The sequence below is a fragment of the Bos taurus genome, chromosome 15 (genome assembly GCF_002263795.3).
Source record: "Bos taurus isolate L1 Dominette 01449 registration number 42190680 breed Hereford chromosome 15, ARS-UCD2.0, whole genome shotgun sequence".
NCBI classification, from domain to species: domain Eukaryota; kingdom Metazoa; phylum Chordata; class Mammalia; order Artiodactyla; family Bovidae; genus Bos; species Bos taurus.
The window spans coordinates 10830013-10847869 of NC_037342.1; the positions used below are offsets into that span (position 1 = coordinate 10830013).

Sequence of the window (17857 nt, forward strand, 5' to 3'; positions counted from 1 at the left end):
TGAGAAATATGTATGCAGGTCAGGAAGCAACAGTTAGAACTGGACATGTCACAACAGACTGGTTCCAAATAGAAAAAGGAGTACGTCAAGGCTGTATATTGTCACCCTGCTTATTTAACTTCTATGCAGAGTACATCATGAGAAATGCTGGGCTGGAAGAAGCACAAGCTGGAATCAAGATTGCCAGGAGAAATATCAATAACCTCAGATATGCAGATGACACCACCCTTATGGCAGAAAGTGAAGAGGAACTAAAAAGCCTCTTGATGAAGGTGAAAGAGGAGAATGAAAAAGTTGGCTTAAAACTCAACATTCAGAAAATGGAGATCATGGCATCTGGTCCCATCACTTCATGGGAAATAGATGGGGAAACAGTGGAAACAGCGTCAGACTTTATTTTTCTGGGCTCCAAAATCACTGCAGATGGTGACTGCAGCCATGAAATTCAAAGATGCTTACTTCTTGGAAGAAAAGTTATGACCAACATAGATAGCATATTGAAAAGCAGAGACATTACTTTGCCGACAAAGGCCCGTCTAGTCAAGGCTATGGTTTTTCCAGTGTTCATGTATGGATGTGAGAATTGGACTGTGAAGAAAGCTGAGCACTGAAGAATTGATGCTTTTGAACTGTGGTGTTGGAGAAGAGTCTTCAGAGTCCCTTGGACTGCAAGGAGATCCAACCAGTCCATTCTGAAGGAGATCAGCCCTGGGGTTTCTTTGGAAGGAATGATGCTAAAGCTGAAACTCCAGTACATTGACCACCTCGTGCAAAGAGTTGACTCATTGGAAAATACTCTGATGCTGGGAGGGATTGGGGGCAGGAGGAGAAGGGGACGACAGAGGATGAACTGGCTGGATGGCATCACTGACTCGATGGTTGTGAGTCTGAGTGAAGTACGGAAATTGGTGATGGACAGGGAGGCCTGGCATGCTGCGACTCATGGGGTCGCAAAGAGTCGGGCATGCCTGAGTGACTGAACTGAACTGAGAAAAAGAGATAATAGATAATATAAATGGTCACAGAAGTGAGTGTATAATTTAAAATTGAGAGAGGGACTGGAAATGAATAACACGTTTAACAAAATAATCTGGCCAAGACTTGCTGTAGAGAGAGACATTGCTGAAGAAGAAATTCATTGCTTGAATTAGGTCTGAAGCTGGGCTCAGTGATGAAGAGGGACAGATGTCAAGTAGACCAAGATGAATCATCCCACACAATTTACCTGACTCCTTCCTACCCCAACAAGTTCATCTCAAACTGCTCTCTCAATGACTATTTGAAAAAGAGGGATTGATTGTCTGAATCTTACAGAAATGAGAGAGATAGTAGTATCGAATGGGCCAGGATCATGATGAACCTTGTGAGACAGTCTAAGCATTTTTAAATCCCTTGACTACTTTATGAATAGTGTGAGTCTAGTGAGAGTATATTGTGGAGATTTGATTTCTTGAGAGATTCTCTTTGCTTACACAACAGAGATGAGTGATGATATAACACTCATTATACTTGAAGGTTCTCAAAACATACATGTGTGACAAAATATCATAATGTTTATTAAATTATAAAGATTCACAAACAGGCAGGCATATATGAGTATGTGTGTATGACACACAAACACACACAATCACACATATATGTATGCATTCATTATTACTACACCAAAAATACAAACGACACAGCTACATGCACAAATAAATTTAGTCTAAGTAAAAAAAAAAAATAAATTCAGAAATGTCAGGTAAGCTTAATTACTGAGAGTTTTGTGGAGTCTTTACTAAAGTACTGACTAACAGAGATGATAAAAATGAAGACTGATCCTTATAGTATATGTATGTTTTGTTGCCTTCTCAAGCTTCCAAATTTACAATCTAGTTAGTTTAACATAAGTGACTTGGTATTCTACACTATACTTACTTTCTCCCCAACCCCTTTCTATGTGACTCAATTGCAATTACCTTTTCTGAGATGATCATCAGATCAAATTTTATAATTTTACCTATGAAATGATGCACTAGAAAAAGTGTCATTTTCTTTCAAGTATTGGATTAATTATTCTACAAAATAGTACATCTATTTAGCACTTTAGCACTTATTTATGCTACATATAAAACCGTCATCTATGATAGTAACATGTAAGAAATGTAATATTATACTCACTTGAAAATAGCAAGTGTTGGGGTCAAGGAATTTAAACTGCCTATGCTGCTGCTGCTGCTAAGTCACTTCAGTCGTGCGACCCCATGGACTGCAGCCTACCAGGCTTCTCCATCCATGACATTCTCCAGGCAAGAACACTGGAGTGGGTTGCCATTTCTTTCTCCAATGCATGAAAGTGGAAAGTGAAAGTGAAGTCGTTCAGTCTTTTCTGACTCTTAGCGACCCCATGGACTGCAACCTACCAGGCTCTTCCATCCATGGGATTTTCCGGGCAACAGTACTGGAGTGGGGTGCCATTGCCTTCTCCCAAACTGCCTATAGGTACACTGATAACTTGAAAACTCTGTCAAACCCATCGTATTTCATCAAAGTCTAGAGTCCTCCACATACATGAAGCTGATCAGAAACTTGGGTTCAAACAAAATTTCACTTATTCCTAAGTAAAACTCTTGGCACTACACATATTTGAACACTGAAATTAAATTTTTTACTAGAGTTCATAATAAGTTGGTATTCAACTAATATGGATTTTAGTTGAAAACAACAACAGTGATTGGGCACCAAAATGGAATACTCATGACTCTCAGTGTCTTTCAATCTTGAGGAACAATTAAAACTGGCTATGGTTATGTTAATACACAGCCCATCCCTTTTCCTTTAAATATAGGTAAATTTATCTTTTCAACACTGGTTACTTGTGCCAGAGCAGTAATACCTCATAAGAAATTGTTGAGATCTTGAGTAACAAATTGTTAATAACATTAAATAAACCACAGATAAGACATAGAATTAATTTCAATCTAAAATTTATCTTTTCATACTGTTCATGGTGTTCTTGAGGCAAGAATAATGAAGTGATTTGCCATCCCTTCTCCAGTGGACCACATTTTGTCAGAACTCTACACAATGACCCATCCTCTTTGGTGGCTTATTTAACTTATATGCAGAGGATATCATGTGAAATTCTGGGCTGGATGACTCACAAGCTTGAATCAAGATTTCTGGGAGAAATATCAACAGCCTCAATTATGTAGATGATGCAACTCTAATGGCGGAAAATGAAGAGGAAGTAAAAGAGCCTCTTGATGAGGGTGAAAGAAGAGAGTGAAGAAGCTGGCTTAAACTCATCATTCAAAAAACTAAGATCATGGCATCCAGTCACATCACTTCATAGCAAAAAAAGTGGAAACAGTGACAGACTGTATCTTCTTGGGCTCCAAAGCACAATGAATGGTGACTGCAACCACGAAATTAAAATACACTTTATCTTTGGAAGAAAACCTAGATAGCATATTAAGAAACAGAGATAACACTTTGCTGACTAAGGTCAAAGCTATGTTTTTTCTAATAGTCATGTGCAGATGTTAGAGTTGGACCATAAAGAAGGCTGAGCACCAAAGAATTGATGCTTTCAAATTATAGTGCTGCAGAAGACTCTTGAGAGCCCCTTGGACAGCAAGATCAAACCAGTCAATCCTAAAAAAAAAAAAAATCAAAAAACCCTGAATATTCATTTTGTTGTTGTTGTTGTTGTTGTTTTCTGAATATTCATTTGAAGGACTGATGTTGAAACTCCAATAATTTAGACCGCCTGATGCAAAGAGCCAACTCATAGGAAAAGGCACTGATACTGGGAAAGATTGAGGGCAGGAGGAGAAGGGGCAACAGAGAATGAGATGGTTGGATGGCCATGACTTTGAGGAAAACCCAGGAGATAGAAAATGACAGGGAAGCCTGGTGTGATGCAGCTCCTGGGGTTACAAAGATTTGGACACAGCTTACCAACTGAACAACAACAACAAAATTTATCTTAGTGTATCACATATGGTTAATAGAATGCTTTAAATTCAGTTAAACATATCATAGGAAATCATTGATGAAGAATTAATTCTGTTTTAGAAATATGTTTGAATTCTCTGTTGATCACCAATATGGTTACATGGATAGATATGCATAAATATGACTCTTTCCATCATATATTTCAGCATGAGGGGGAACATTTGGATGACTTGGAAAGCAGATGTTCTTTTTTTTTTTTTTACTTTTACTTTTTTCCAGCTCAAGAACTTAGGAGGTGCTATTTTTAACATTCACTTAAGAATTTTCAGAATTCCAATACTGATTCTTTCTGTTTCTAAAGTTTTTTCTGTTGCCTTAACATATCTCTAAGCTTAATTTTTTAAATTGCAGTGTAGAATTGGCTTATTTTCCCTTTGTCTTTCCATAATTACGTGTAATCAGGTTTACCATATCCCGTATTTACAGATATATCAAACATATGTTTGGTATCACAAATTTGGGCCCCTTCATGCTCCATCTCACAGATGATCTTTCTCATTAAGTTCTCATTCATCACCATTGCTGTTGTGATATGACCAGTCTCATATTTCTCAATTTTTTGATGGAACTGTCTTACCAAGACTACTAAACTGCATGAAATTCAAAGTAGTGACCTAAAGGACAAAAGTTTATTAGGATTTCCTCACCTTTTGCCTGGCGCCTGAAATCTAAGTACTTTAAAACTTAGCCATTAACGATTTCAGTCTACAATTTTTTAAGCCATATTGCTGCTGTCAGTGCAAATATTTTCTTCAAAAGGAACACAAGATAACTCCAAAGGCAAGCTGATCCTTTATAAGCAATGCTAGAGGAAGTTTTAAGTTACAAGTTTTTAATAATTATTCACTAAAACCTTATTTAAATGAATCATATTTCAAAATGACAATGAAGATACTAAATATAATTAAACATTCAAGTTATTCTGAATGTGTCACTTGAAAGGGAGAAATATAATCAGTATGTGCATAGGTAACAAACTATCCTGAAAAGGAAATCATCAAAGGTTATGAAAATATAGTTCATTCCCTGGCATGGTTCTTTCAGTTGTAGTCAGCAGAGAGTCCACTATTTTATGTTATGAGGCATAATTTTTCTTTGCAAATTTTATATGTTTTACTCAGATTTTGTAACATTTCAAAAGTTTGTGTTTGTTGATGATGTCATCAGCAGTTTCATAGAATGAAACATTACTTTGAAATATGAAATATGGGAAATAGAAGACTTTGAATGAGTCACTTTAAGATTGCATTGTTTTTATTAAAATATGCATGCTAAGTTGCTTTCAGTCATGTCCAACTCTTTGCAACACTATGGACTGGTACGCCGCCAGGCTCCTCTTCCATGGTAATCTCTGGGCAAGAAGACTAGAGTGGGTTGCCATTTCCTTAGGGAAGGGGACCTTCCTGACCTAGGGACTGAACCCACATCTCTTGGGTCTCCTGCCCTGGCAAGTGGATTCTTTACCACTAGCAAAAGTAATTAACCTCCAATTAAAATAAATAAATTTATATTAAAAAAATAAAAAATATAGAACATCTAATTAAAAGAAAGGAAAACAGATGTTTCACATTCCAATAGTCATGTGAAGACTACAATAGTCTTGTTTACATCAATAACACATTAAAAACTTTGTTGAATAAGGTTTATAATTTTTCTGTTTATTTTAATGTCTTCATTTTTCAAATATTTCTCTTTTTATTTCTAGTTTTTGTCTTCAACTATCATGTGGCTAATAAACTTATCCTGTGTTATAATTTATTGGAGTATATCTAGCAGCAATGTTTTTTCTGATATCTTATTAATTTCATGCACATAATGATTGTTACATTTGAGGAAATGTGATTTACTCTTCCTTAAATATGCAAGTTTTGAAAATTTTTAAAAAATGAGATAAATGTGACTATTGGTGAATGCACATTATTTTTCATATAATGCTAATCTAGATAATGCAAAAACAAAAACAATTTCTCCAAACTGCTAAGCCCATACATTATTGCTACAAAGGTCAGAATATTTTTACCTCATCTTGGCACATCCAAAATATCTAGACATATAAAAAATTTAGAACATGAATTCTCAATGTTACTGAATATCCAATAATAGTGATATTTCAAAAATTGCTGCTCTATAGGCTTTAGATTCAGATTAATCAAAGACCTGGTGAACCCAGGAATTCATTTCACATCCTAGCTCTACCACTTGTCTAGATAAATTTGCCCTATGGAAATCCTTCAGTGAGTGTTTAGCATTCTTATTTTTAAATGCTTGCAAAATAATAGATGCTTAATATAATTTTCTTCATATGATTAATATTCATGATTATTTAATGGAATATAACTGACAACATTACTTTGATCGCTTTCTTGTTTATAGATTTGCTTTTATATTATTGCTTATTGGTAAATGGCACTAATAAATGATTATTCCCAGTAATATAAATAAATGAGACTCACAGTAGCAGTATTTAGTTTGTGAAACAGTCGTAGTTAGTTTGTTTCTTCTATTATTCTCCTTAACCAAACCCTCATAATTTGATGAGTTAGTATGTTATCACAATTTTATGACAGATTAAAGAGTGCATTTATAAAATGAATTCAAGGAAAATCCTAAGATAATTAATCAAAAATAATCATAATTTTTGTTGCATTTTTATTTAATTAGTGGTGGTGGTTTAGTCGTTAAGTAGTGTCGAACTTTTGCGGCCCCATGGACTTTAGCCTGCCAGGCTCCTTTGTTCATGGGATTCTCCAGGCAAGAATACTGGAGTGGGTTGCCATTTCTTTCTCCAGGGGATCTTCCCAACTGAGGAATTGAACCCAGGTAATTTTATTTAATTATACGAGTTCAAATATGTATTTTGTTATCAATTTTAAATAATCCCAATAAATAAAGTTACTTTGTTTCCTAGATTTTACTTTCTAACTGAATGTTTTTTCCTTTGTTACTTTATTAAATATAACAAATTTATAATTTAAGAAAAACATATGTACATATACTTATTTATTTTTATCCTTTTTATCTATACTTTGTTAGTTTTGTCTGATTAAAATTATTTTTCTCTTTTTCTAAGTATTGCACTGCTGCTGCTGCTGCTAAGTCGCTTGTGTGTCCGACTCTTTGTGACTCCATGGACTACAGCCTACCAGGCTCCTCTATCCATGGGATTTTCCAGGCAAGATCCTCAATTTTGAATTTATTAATTTAATATATTTTATATACATATTCACATTTTATGAAAAGGGATAATAATGATGTTAGCTTATTAACTTAGATATATTTTAAACATATTTCCATATTATAAAATATACATTATATAGTATATTTATATACTATATATATATATATATATATATATGAAGTGAGACTTCATATGGTTATGACAATGATTGTTTGCAGGAATAAAAAAGTTGTAAAAATCTATTCTAAAATATTGTAGGTAAACCTCTGGCCACTAAAAAAAGATATTTCCTTAGTATGAATGCTAAAGAAGTTACATTTTAAGGATAAAGACATGAATTTTAAAAATTAAATTTATTTATTTTAGTTAGAGGCTAATTACTTTACAATATTGTTACATTAAACTTTGGCTAATGGTTTTTTACATTTTATGTTTTAAATTTATTTTTTAGTTGAAGAATAATTGCTTTACATAATTTTGTTGTTTTCTGTCAAATACCAACATCACAAAGTAATATAAACAAAATCAAGATTTTATAGATGCAATTCTATCTTTAATATCATTACTGTATAAACAAGATATTTGGAAAGTGTTTCTTTTTTTGCCATTAGCTTACTATATAGGGAGATATTTGGCTAACTATTCAGGTTTATTCTGTAATACTCTGTAGCAAGCATTTTCACATGATTAGTAATGTTTCCTATTTCATCATTACTACTCACATGTTTCTAAAACTAGACTTAAAATCCGATGTTGCACTCAGTCTACTATGAAATTTATATAGTTTAAATTTAAAAATTTTGGAGACACATGGGGAGAGTAGTAGTCTTTTTTTTTTTAATTTTATTTTATTTTTAAACTTTACAATATTGTATTGGTTTTGCCAAATATTGAAATGAATCCGCCACAGGTATACATGTGTTCCCCATCCTGAACCCTCCTCCCTCCTCCCTCCCCATACATCCCTCTGGGTCGTCCCAGTGCACCAGCCCCAAGCATCCAGTATCGTGCCTCGAACCTGGACTGGTGACTCGTTCCATATATGATATTATACATATTTCAATGCCATTCTCCCAAATCATCCCACCCTCTCCCTCTCCCACAAAGTCCAAAAGACTGTTCTATACATCAGTGTCTCTTTTGCTGTCTCGTATACAGGGTTATTGTTACCATCTTTCTAAATTCCATATATATGCGTTAGTATACTGTATTGGTGTTTTTTTTTTCTGGCTTACTTCACTCTGTATAATAGGCTTCCAGTTTCATCCACCTCATTAGAACTGATTCAAATGTATTCTTTTTAATGGCTGAGTAATACTCCATTGTGTATATGAAATCACTAATATTTGCTTTCTATGGTCAAATATAAAGTTCTCTGATATTTGAAGGGAAAAGGCAGAAGCAGTATGAATTAGAGCACAAAGATTCCTAATATTAAAATCATAGTTTTTTTTCCGTTTTCATTTTACACTTTTGGAAATAGCCAGACTTTTCACTATGATACTGAACTTCTTTCCTGAGTGCAATGATGCCAAATGTGGAAAAAAAAAAACTGTACCATTGTACCCACTTTACTCATCAAGCTATCTGAGACGATTGATTGCTTAGTCTTACATCCTTTTGAATGTACTTTGTGTATTTATCAAGGTTAAAATTTGCTCTTCATGTGTTTATTTTTTCATTTAAAAATATTAATTATAAATCTAAGGTGAGTTATGTCAGGAACCTTCATAGGAACTGGTGACATGAACAGTCTGTCTTAAGAATTTTACATTCTAATTATTAAGAGAGTGAAGAAAAAGAAAAGTTTAAAACTATATGAATGTTATTTAAGGTGGTAAAAAAAAATGCTGTGATAAAGATAAAGCTAGGATAAGAGGGGGAAAGACTGCTGTGGAAAAAGGTTGTTGTATGGATAATCAGAAAGGACTTCTCTGCTGAAGTAATATGTGAGCAGAGAAAGTAAAGGAGGATAAAATGCATAGCTTCTTAGAGAAGACTGGCAGGGAAGATCAGATCAGATCAGATCAGCCGCTCAGTCGTGTCCGACTCTTTGCGATCCCATGAATCGCAGCACGCCAGGCCTCCCTGTCCAACACCAACTCCCGGAGTTCACTGAGACTCACAGCAGGGAAGATAGCAGCTACAAAACTGCAAAGTGGGAGTATGCCTCTTCTATTCTAAAAAGAGTAAAACATCAAGTGAGTTTGGAGTGAAAAACAAATACAAGGAACATGGTGAGTTTTGAGAGACACTAGGGATTCAGATTATGTAAGGACTTAGAGAACATCTTGAGGAATTCTCTTTTTAAGTTTTGAAAAGCTGTAGAGTCTTGGGAAAATTTTTAACAGAAAAATGACTTGTGTTTTCTTTTCTATTTTTCAAAATATTTGATTACAATATTGACAGGAAATTATAGAATTCTGTGTTAGTTTTCTATGAATTCTGTAAGAAATTATCAAAAGCTTGGCAGTTTAAAACACAAGATATTTATTATTTTATAGTTCTGATAATAAGGAGTTGGACACCTACCTTACTGGGCTAAGATCAAGGTACTGACAGGTATATTCTCTTCTGGAAGCTCTATTGAGAAATTCATTTAGCTTCTTTGCCTTTTTCAGCTTCTTGTAGCTACTCACTTTTCTTGTCTCATGGTCTTTTCTTCCATCTTCACATTATTAACTTTAGGTAAAGTCCTTACATGCTCCTAGTTTTCTCTTCTGCTTTCTTCTTCTAATTCCAAGGACCCTTGTGATTATTTATGTTGTTAAAGTCAGCTGATTAGCAAAATATTTTTATCTGCTATCAAGTTTCCTTTCCTTATTACTAAAATATTAATAGGTTTTCGGGTCTGTGATGTGGACGTATTTGGGGGGCATTATTCTGTCTATCACAGATAAGATCAATGTTGAAGAAAAGACTGGTAAGAAGGCTACTGAAATACACTATAAAAGATGATTGTAATTGCAACACAGTGAAAATAGCTGAGATGAAGAGAAATGGTTGAATTATGGAAATATTTTGAAAGTGTAAGAAGAGATTTCATTATACAAGTGTGTGTTTCTCATAGTGTGTGTATGAAAGAAGTAGACAGGGATAAGGACATAGTTTCAGACTTGAGCATCAGTGAAAATGAGAAGTTGTGATTCTTAAAATGGAAGAGACTGGATGAAAACTTGGATTTCTGTGTGTGTTTGCTATTGAGGGACAAAAACAGCTTGATTTTTTATAAAGTAATTTTGAGATGTCTATTAGACAGTAAAAGCATGATGATGAGCAGCCAATCAGCAAGCAAAAAGTGCAGAGCTGAGTTTCGTAATGCAGATATGCAGATATAAATTTGTTAGCCTTCAAACTGGGTATCTGGATGAGAATATTTAGGAAATGAATGTTGATATGAAAGAGAATAGGTTCAGATCTAGAGCCTTTTGAACTTATAAAAAAGGATTTATACAGAAGGATGATGAGGTGAAATAGAAAGGAAAGCTGAAAATTAGCAATTAGTGAAGTAGGAGGAGAGATAATAGACTGGTATCCCAAAGGTCAAGGGAGTGCTTCAGGAAGAAGGGAGGGTTATTAAATATATCTGATAGTACTAATTAGCTACAGACTAAAAAATAATAATGGGACCTTGCAATATGGATGTCATCATGACTTGAACAAGAGCTATTTCTGTAATAGAAAGGCAGAATCTAAAACCTAACTGAAATGGATTCTGAAAGAATGTGATGAGAAAAAAAAAAATGGAGTAGGCATAAATGAAAGATTCTTCTAAGAAGTTCTGTTACTATTGGAAAAGAATTGTGGGGAAATTAACAAGATGAACCCAGTCAGACTTTCTTGCCCTATGTTTTCACTCCTAGAAGGGGACGACAGAGGATGAGATCGCTGGATGGCATCACTGACTTGATGGACGTGAGTCTGGGTGGACTCTGGGAGTTGGTGTTGCACAGGGAGGCCTGGCGTGCTGCGATTCATGGGATTGCAGGGTCGGACACAACTGAGCAACTGAACTGAATTGAACTGAACCCCGTGTTCTGTAAACAATGACTTTACACGTTTATGTAACAGCTGAGATCACTCACAGAACTGCGCATGCATGTTACGAGGTACTCACTCAGTCACGGGCTACTTTGTGCTGTACACCTGTTTGAGCTTCACTATGAAAGCCCTGGCTGCTGCTGCATTGGGGCTACACTGGAGCGACATCATGATTACGTTATATGAGTTTTAGCTATGGCTCCGTTATGGTTACGTTGTGGCTGCGGCTACAGCCACTGCGTCAGCCAGGATAGAGGCTGTGTTACCGCTTCTGTGCCAGCCAGGAGAGAATAAACATGTCTGTAGTTCCTACAGGACCTTGAGTCTTCTTCCAGCATCTTAACTCGTGCCTTGCCTGACATGAGATCAGCAAACAGTGCCCACAGTGTGAACAGCAAGACAATTGGCATCACGAACAGGATCAGCAATACAAGAACAAATGAGACTCAGGCAAGATACCAATGAGTTGTCAAATTGTTTTTAACTTGTTATATATTTTTCCTTTGTTTCTATTGTGAAAAATATCTCCAAAAAGAGATTATTTAATATATTTGAAAATGTAGTGACCAACATAACAGTAGTCAGAAAGATTAGCATTATTCATACAACCAGGTAGTAGCACTTGGCTTAAAACATTGAACACTGGTTACCAGTTTTGTAGCACTCTTTAAGTGACCTTTTCCATTTTCATATGACTTACTTTGCTCCTCTATCAACGGTGGATTTTATGTTAATAATTCTTTTTTTTTTCCTGTAGATTTATCTTATGTGTAAACACCCTTAAAATATTTTTTAACCTAATATTGAATTTTATGTAAACAGAATAATTCTTTCTTTTTTATATAATTTTGATACATTCTTTCATATATCTGCTAGATAATAATTCATTTGTTTTTAAACTTTATTAAAAGGAATGCCATGCTGTGTGTAATCTTTTGACATTTTCTTTGCTTGATATCATGTTGCAAATATTCATCTGTATTGCTGCTTGTGGGTGAAGATCTTTACTTTGAATGATAAATTATATTGTATTATGAGACTACATCTAAGTTTTGTCATTCCTTCCTCTGTGGATGGGGATTTTGATCATGTCCAAGTTTTTGCTGCTATGAATGTTATTTTTGACATGTACGAGCCTCCTTGATATACATGACATTTAGTACAGGTTGTGCTGTGTAAGAATTTCTCTTGTAAGAATTTCTCTAGCAATGGAATAGCTGTGTCATGACATATGTGAGATAAGCCAACAGTTTTGTAAAATGGCTTCACCACCTTACTCTTCCACCAGCTATGTATGAGTTCCTGTACATCCATATATTGACCAATACTTGGTATTTTGAGATCATTTAATTATTTTGAGTCAATGGGAAGTTTATCTCCAAGACAGAGTGAGAGCTTATGGCCTTAATACTATCTTGGGCTGAGTTGATTTGAAACCGGAGTGAAATATATTATGTTTCAGTCCACTCCTGACTCAACCCTGTTTATAGGACACAGTCTTCCATAATTTTCAACTGAAATCTTGATGTTTTCTCTAGGACCTCTACCTTGATAGGTCCCAAACTCTGATATTTGTTCCTCAGCACTATAAGCTGAACAAAAGTTCTCCTCTATTTTATAGATGTCTTTATCTTAATTTTGTTATCTATTTGCTCCATGCAGCTTAAAAAGCTTACAAACTGAATGGAAGCCAAGTATTTAAGGCTGTTCAAAATGTCCATGGTGTTTTCTCAATGCCAAGCAACTGCACAAAACTTTGTTGGCTTCTCTTCTTCAAGCAGCATCCCCTTCCCTGATTAATGCCTGGAAAAGCAAAAGTAAATTGCCCTATGTAACAAACCTGCAAATGCCCTTAGTAGAAAGTGAGTGCAGAACATTTGTTATTTTCTTTGACTCCAGGTCCCTAATGTCCTCATTGCTTAAAAGTTCTTCAATGTCATTAAAAATGGTTTTCTTGCTTCATCTAACTTTTCTACTTGTTCTTGTCTAATACAAGCATGTGTATTTTAAGTGTCTTCTTCCCAAATATCATGTTATTTTGTTCTGTGGTCTCATTGTCCTTTAGTTGAGTTTCAGCTTCTATTAACAATGTTATTGGGGAAAGCTGGACTTTTGTTTTTGTTGTTTCCATAAAGAGGGTGGATAAATAGGGTGAAAAGATCTATTACTAAAAGCCTCAAAAGTGTCAGAAAATATAAACATTCCTTATCTGAAAAAAGCTTTTCAGATCTTCATTTCCTTTGTGTATCTAGTGAAATATGGAGTTGGAGAGAGATATTCCTCAGATTATAATAAAGAATTTCTAGGAGTTTGTGCATTGGGGGTTGAATAAGTGGTTAACCTGTGGTTAGTGAATCTCCACTTGTTTTCTTAGTTGGTGATTACTGTACAAACAACATCTTTACTAGACACAATTCCCAGAATGGTATAGATAATTTTTTCCTCATGATAACATAAATTACTGCAAAGAGTAAAGGACCAACAAAAACAGAATCAAACGAAAACTTGAAGACCCCATTTTCCCTTTATATACCATTTCAAAACAGCCTCCCCTCCCATTGCTCCAAGTTCTCGTCATTGTTTCATTTTTTTTAAAAAATTATATTCTGAAATACATTGCAATTGATATTCTTATTTATCTTCTTGTGCATGTGTGCATGTACAAGTGTTTCTTTTTATCTAGGTCTGAAACTATTAATGCTAATTGTGTGGTATGCTTTAATCAACTTTAATTAACTTTGGCAAATTGCTTTTCTGGGCTCTGTAGCACTGCTGCTCCCTTACACCAGCAGTATAAGAAGAACTCCTCTGGCACTCACTCTGTATCCTAATAGATATTTGATTTTGAATGTTAATTTTTGCCAGTTGTTTTAATTTGATGTTATCTCATAATAATTTTATTTTGTATTTCCTAGTTACTAATGAGTTTGGTCATTATTCAATCTGTGTATTCACTAGTTGTGCCTCTTACTCTGGAAATGCTTATTTATTTCTTTTGATTGTTTAATTAATTGTGTGATTAATATTGATTTGTTTTGCAGTTATTCTCAATTTGTGAGATATTTCTTTATGTATTCTGGATGATAATTCTTTATTAGTATAACTTTATTACAAATATCTTCTACTTTGAAACTTTTAAATTGTGTTTTCAACAAAATAAATTCTTAAATGCAATGTTTTCAAATGTATTTTTCTTTATTATATGTGCTTTTGATCTTGTTTAAGAAATGTTTCTCTATCTTAACATTAAAAGATATTTTCTAGAATTTCTCCATATTAAAAAAAATTGCTACTCACTTGTAAGAAAAGTTAGATTAGGAATTTTTTTGCATCAGTTTGAGGTCATGATCTTTCTTGATTTTTCTATATTATGTTAAAAAAATCCTTCTATTTTTACCGAATACTTTGTTCTTCCCCCCTAACTTGCTATGGCTTATTAAACTAGTCTATATCCAAATATATCATGCGTACACACACACACACTGTACTGAAAGCTACATCTGTTTTACTTATTGTCAAGAGCTAAATGAAAACATAAACTGAGGTGAACTTGAATTATCGGAAACTACATTTATCCAGGAATAACAGAGGAATTTCAGCTCAGGAAATGCAAACTGGAGTAAACTTCTGGTTGTGAGTGCATTGAAGATTTGGAGAGGGCTATATATATGGGCAAGATGTGCAAAGAAGTGGGAGTCCAGGCAGAGTCCAAACAGTAAGTTGATTGACTTGAGGATGGGGAGAAATTCTTAGCAGATGTTCATTGGTCAGGAAACAGGTTTCCATTTTCTGTAAATCAGAAATATATGGGAAAGCAGTGTCTCAGTTCTTAAGCTTTATATTCTAAAGGCACACATGTGAGATTCTCTATTTCCTGTCTTCTGTTTCCATTTTAGTTGGAAATTCACATTATTTTTTCATTTATTGCTACATTAATAGCACATTGTATTAATTAAGATGCTCTACTGACATCTATTAGAGCTAATTTTCCTTACTGGTTTTTATTCAGGAGTACCTTGACACTTTATAGCTCTTAATATTCAATATCAATTTTTAAATTGTTTAATTCTATATCAGCAGAAGTTGCATAAAATCTATACATAATTTTGACATGTAGATAAATGAATTGCTGTTTTATTATAATGTGTTTTCCACTCTATAAACATCATATGTCCTTTTCAAGATTTCATATTTCAAAACAGTTTTAGAGTATTTTGCTAGAATTTTAAGTTCACTCATTTTATTTTGCTTATTTAGAAGTATAAAGTTTTATCTATGTCTAGGTAGATAGAAAATTGTGTTTCTTACTTGTTTGTTGCTGGAAGATACAAATGTAATTGAAATTTTGGAGTTAAATTTTATCCTACAAAATCTCTAATACTTATTAGTTAAAATACCTTGTTCAAAAATTACTTTATCTATATTAACAAGCATACAATCTGCAATTATGGCAAGTTCTTTATTTCTATTTATATCTTATTTCACATAAGTCAACAATATTGAATTTCTAGGATTTCAACTTTAGGTCACCTAGCTGCTCTCCAAATCTCAGGCCTAGTCTTTGTAGTGTGTCCAAGTACTTAGCTAGCTAAAGCCACTGCTCTAGGCCAATAATGACAGGCAAATACTCCAAAGACAAAGACACAAACATTGGTTTCAACAGAAGCTTGTGATTTAGGGATTGTTTTTTCTTGTTATTTCTTGACTTCAATAATTTTTTTAAAAATTTTCTTGCAGTTTAAAAGTACTTTAAAATATTTTTTTTTGTTTGTTTTTCTTGTTTTAGCTATCATTTTTGTGATTGCTTTTCTGGGAGAGGATGACATTGGTCTGAAGTTTTTGTCTCCTTTGTGCTGACATGGAAATGTTTTACATTAGTTTTAGTTTAGTTTTGTTTTTAAGATAGGTAATAGCTTAGAAAATGCATTTTTATGCTGATGGGAATTAACTGGCAGACAGAATAATTAATCATGTGGAAATGTGGGAAAACAACTGAGTGGCAATATCTTTGCATAGTAGATTCTGAAAGGGAATGGGCTACGAGTCACAAGTGAAGGATTTATCCTTAGATGTTTAGACATTGTACAAGTGGAAATATAGAGAAGGTAAAGAGTAAGAATTCTGATACACAGAGATTTGTAGAACTGATAGTATGGCTGATAGATGTCTTTCTTTTTTCTCTGGCACTTGCTGCACTTAATTAAAGGGTCTTCATGGAGTTATGTTGAAAGGCCTTACCTCTACGCTCTGCTGCTGCTGCTTCTAAGTCGCTTCAGTCGCGTCCGACTCTGTGTGACCCCATAGACGGCAGCCCACCAGGCTCCCCCATCCCTGGGATTCTCCAGGCAGGAACACTGGAGTGGGTTGCCGTTTCCTTCTCCAATGAATGAAAGTGAAAAGTGAAAGTGAAGTTGTTCAGTCATGTCCGACTCCCAGCTACCCTATGGACTACAGCCTACCAGGTTCCTCCGTCCATGGGATTTTCCAGGTAAGAGTACTGGAGTGATGGGCTCCTTTTCCTCTCATGGTGAGTTTGCAGGTAAGATTTTCAGGCTCTTTTTCTTGAACTTGAATGATGATAGTCATTATTATTTGGTGTCCAATACTGATATGAATATTTCTATCCTATTTGTATAATTTATAGCTCTCCTAACAAACAAACCTGAATTAAGGCATTGAAATGTGTAGGTTTAAGTAGCTACCTCAAATCAAACTTGTTTTCTGTATAATGATCTTTCTTGAGTGGGGCTCAGAGAGAATAATTTTTAGGGTAACACAGTGAAAGATATTTGTCCTGAGAGGTGTGGGAAGAATTTTGTAGTGTTCTAGTGACTGTGGAACTTTGGACATATTAGTTCACATTTTTTGCAGCTTGGTTCCTCCAAATATATAATATAGAGGTTTACCTTAATGAACCTTTAATATCTCTTACAGATCTCACACAGAGGCTGGCAATTCTGGACGTGGACTATAAAACCAGATTTGTTTAACTATCACCTTCTGTCCTAATGTCAGTTCTTTATGGGATTAGGTAAATAAAATGACAGCAATAAATCAAGTGGAGTTTGCAAATGAATGTCTGAAGGTAATTTTTGTGCCAACCATCATAAACCTGTAGTTTGAACTGCATTCAAATTGGTCTAATTCGTAATTACCTTAAAATGAGATCATCTGTTAAAATCAATAGAGAAACTCAAATGTGAGGTAAGCATGTCCCTTCACTCTCATTATTTCTGAAACTTTCTGGAAGACATTAAGCCCTATAACTCGTAAACCTCTGTAATTCTTGTTTTCATTTTCTTTTCTCTCTTTTCCTTGAGTGTTCTGTCTCCTAGGAGCAAATTGATTGATTCAGATTCCATCAAAGAACAACCATTATACACTAAAGAGGTACATATTTGCTTAAAGACATTATAATTGATAACTTCTAATATTTTCAAAGGAGTAGAAAGTGTATAATTTTCTATAAGTTTAGAATGAGAGCAAGTTGCCCATATTAGTCCATATTAATAACATTTTAATGTGTTTCTAACAAGGAATAACTAATTTTACATCCAACATTTACAATAAAATATTCATTAGCCATTTATTTCAGTTTGTAATGTAAGTGAGGCAATGGAATCTCACTTAGTAATCGTG

At 34.3% G+C, this 17857-nt stretch overlaps 1 long non-coding RNA gene across 1 annotated transcript; it reads left to right on the forward strand.

Annotated features, from left to right (window-relative positions):
* The first annotated feature begins 16428 nt into the window (after positions 1-16428).
* On the forward strand, positions 16429-17294 carry LOC104974169 (uncharacterized). Its single transcript, XR_811384.3, has 2 exons — positions 16429-16706; positions 17153-17294. It is a non-coding gene; the product is annotated as an uncharacterized lncRNA (long non-coding RNA).
* Positions 17295-17857: the final 563 nt, after the last annotated feature.